This window comes from Protobothrops mucrosquamatus, unplaced genomic scaffold, assembly GCF_001527695.2.
Source record: "Protobothrops mucrosquamatus isolate PMUCROS unplaced genomic scaffold, P.Mucros_1.0 scaffold_211, whole genome shotgun sequence".
In the NCBI taxonomy this organism is placed as follows: domain Eukaryota; kingdom Metazoa; phylum Chordata; class Lepidosauria; order Squamata; family Viperidae; genus Protobothrops; species Protobothrops mucrosquamatus.
In genome coordinates, this window is record NW_015386287.1 from 73,718 (window position 1) to 77,229 (window position 3,512).

Sequence of the window (3,512 nt, forward strand, 5' to 3'; positions counted from 1 at the left end):
ATGTTGAAAGAAGCTTTTTTTGTTATTTTTGACTTTGGTCGCAAGCCTTAGTTCATTTTGAGCCTTGGCTTTCCTCACTTCATCTTTGCAGGCTCGGGCTATTTGCTGATATTCTGACTTAGTTATGTGCCCCTCTTTCCACTTTCTATACTTGCCCTTTTTATCTTTCAATTTGTCAGAGAGTTCTTTATGCAGCCATTCTGGTTTCTTTTGAGAGCTGTTATTTTTCCTCTTTGTTGGTATTGTGCTAGACTGGGCTTTTATTATCTCACTTTTCAAAATTTCCCAAGCTTCTTGTGTTGTTTTCCCCTGGAGGATTCTCCTCCATGGAATCCTTCCCAAGCCCTCTCTAAGTTTATTGAAATTAGCTCTCTTGAAGTCCAAGACTGGGTAAATTAGCTGGGTAAAACAGTACATGTAGCACTTTTGTATCTTACTGTATCAGTCTCCAGAAATTATGCAACTGACATTAGCCAGGAATTTATTAAAGCATGAACTCTGCCCAAAATGCAGAAGCATTATTGGTTCTTGCATAAGTTTTATGTTTTTAGTGCATCAGCCCCCTCCAGACATGTGCAAGTGGAGAATCTGGTGGTTTCCTTGGCTGGAAAAACGGATGTTCTTAGCAGTTTTCTAAATAACTTTTGTTCAGAATGTAAATAGTAATAGAACGGAGAGCCCGTTTAAGTTTTTTTTCCTCTTTTTTCATCAGTCCCTTTAGTAGTTACATCCATTTGGTGGGCTGGTTTCACACGATGCCATCCGGGTATTAAAGCCTTCACGTTAAGTACAATATTGAAAGAGTTATAAAGTCGTGCATTTCTCTGCTGACTTAGTCTTTCCCTAACCTTCTTGCTCCGTTCGTTCTCCGCCGAGTCCTCTGGGCCCAGTTGCCGCCCCTTCCCTAGGCTGCCAGCCCGAACACCGCCCTCCTGGCCGGCTGCCCCACAACATCCCGCTCCCTTTACTCCCGAGGCGCTTCTCTCTTTCTAGCCTTTGTTTCTCCCTCGCCGCCGCGTTCCGTGCCGTCCGCACTTTTCTACGCTGACCATCCTTCCCTTTCGGGGTGTCCCTTTTCTCGGGGGACTCCTCCGGCGCTTCCCGCCCCTTCGCATCTGCCCTCTCCCTCCCCCCCCCCCGCAGCCTCCCCACATCTTTAGCTCTTAGAGACGGACAGACTCACCGTTCTTCAGCTCGTGCCTGACGGTGAGCAGCGACGGCTCCCCTTCTTCCTCGGAGCACCCGGCGGGTCTCTCCATCTCCTCAAAGGCCCCCCCCTCCCTGGAGGGCCAACCCGGGGGGCGGGGGGCGAATGAGTAAAGGGACCCTGGGTCAGCGCCGCCCCACGCGAAGGGGGGGGAGTGTTATTCCTTAGAAAAGTACTCCATGGCTGGAGGAGGGTTCCCGTCTGTTAAAACAAACACAAATAAATAAATAAATAAATAAGGGGCGCCTACATCTGACAAGAGGGAATTTAACTGCCGCTTAGCGCACTAACCAGGCCCTCCCGATCGATCCCCCCCCATTCCCAGAGGAGGGAGGGAGGGACTAGCGCTCCAAAGAAAAGGCGGGGGGGGGAGGTAAAAGAACCTGGAACAGCCGAGAAATTCAATCTGCACCCCCATCTACTAACTAAAGCAATGAAAGAGAGGGAGTCGAACTGAGTGTTCATTGGCCTGAGAGATTACACTCCAAGCCGGGGATTGGTCAAAAACCGTAACAAATACACCCCCTTCAATCCAATCGTCTCCTAAGAGACACGGGTCCTCATTGGTTTAGCGTCTACACCAATCGCGGGCGCTGACCCCCCCTCTCTTTCTCTCTCTCTCTCTCTCTCCTCCCCCCCAATCTTCATCCAGTTTCGATCTTTCCTACCAGCGAGTAAGTATTTTACCTCCTGAGTGTAAAAAAAGGCAGGTAATCGGTTGCGTGGGCACGAAGATTAGCGTGGTGAGTGCGTTAAAGTCCTTGACATTTTGACGATTGAAAGGTCCCTTTGGAAATATTGCACATACTGTGATCCTTACGCTCTCCAAAAACCACCCTTTATTCACGGGCTGTAAAAAATAAAAACGAACCACATTAAAAGGAAGGGCAGGAATGTTTACTGTATAGAAAATAGCGCCATTAAGGTCAGTGCAGGATACTCATGAACCACTAATCAAATGCTGGATGAATTTTGAAAGGCAAGGAAACGAGCCAAATAGAAATGACATTGCTGACATATCTTTCGTTGATTTAGAATTTATTTCTTGTGTTCAAGTGTCTCACTACAGAATAGATCTAGGAGCTGTCATTCCATCCTAAGCAAATGGTGGAGGGGGGTGGAAACCCTGCTTTAGCTTAAGCAACTTGGTGGAGAGAGCAAATCTTTTCTTTGGGGGTAGGACAAGCGTCCGATTTCTGAGTTTAACTCAGATAGAGAGGAGATTTCTGATAATGGATAATTAGACTTGTGATTTATTTCCAAAAGTTGCTCAGTTAAGTGATATATATATATCACTTATGTAATGTGGGGAAATATTCTAGTTTTTTATAAGTTAATTGTTAACTATTCTAGAAATAATATTCTCATAAAAGAAGAAATTAATTAATACTCATACAGAATATGAAGTTGGGAATTGATCTCTGAAAAGCCAAAGTGAGGGTAAACATGAAACAGTGCATAAGCAAACTGAACAAGTGCAATTAAATTCAATATATGAGAGTACTTCTGCTGTGTATAAGAGATATATAGGATGTATTTGAATAATAAATTCAAAACTACTTTGCACTGCACCTTATCTCATCCTGAAGCTATAGACGAAATCTGATAATTGATTTTTCAGAAAAAGTTAAGTGTTTTTTCTTGCTTTTGATATCCTGTTGACTGGCAAGCTTGATCTCTGATAACTCACAGTGCACAGATGTTGGTTTTATTACAAGTAGTCCTCAACTTACAACCACAATTTGGACCAGCATTTTGGTTGCTAAGCAAAGTGAATGTTAAGTGAGTTCCTCCTGATATTCTGACCTTTTTTGCCATGATTGTTAAGTAAATCATGGCCGTTGTTAAATGAATCATATGACCATTAAGTAAATCTGGCTTCCCCTATTGACTTTCCTTGCCAGAAACCAGCTGGCAAAGTCACAAATTGGCAATCATGTGACACCCCTCCCCAGGATGCTGCATAAATACATCTAGTTGACAAGTACCCAAATTTTGATCATGTAACCATAGGGATGCTACAAATCATAATTACAAGAATTAGTCATAAGTCACTTTTTTCACTGCCATTATAACTTTGGTCACTAAATTAATGGTATGTAAGTCGAGGACTATCTGTATATGCCGTTGGCTTCTGACTCTAGAGACTATTTTGTACAGTTACTACTGTTATTATATTATGCAGGTTGTTCTCAACTTACAATCCTGGGTAATCCTAGTTACTATCATAAACCTGAAATGCACAGGTTAGGTGAGAGGCACTATGATCCAACCATTCCCAGTTTGCTCCCTCCCAGCCTAGTGC

General features: G+C 43.7%; 1 protein-coding gene across 1 annotated transcript in view; it reads right to left on the bottom strand.

Moving 5' to 3' along the window:
* The window catches only part of RPS6KA5 (ribosomal protein S6 kinase A5), a 40,560-nt gene extending 39,327 nt beyond the window's left edge, over positions 1–1,233 (bottom strand). The window contains exon 1 of the mRNA XM_015826643.2: positions 1,184–1,233. The gene's annotated coding sequence lies outside the window, so the exon portion shown is untranslated. The remainder of the gene's footprint in view (positions 1–1,183) is intronic.
* Between the last annotated feature and the right edge of the window lie 2,279 nt (positions 1,234–3,512).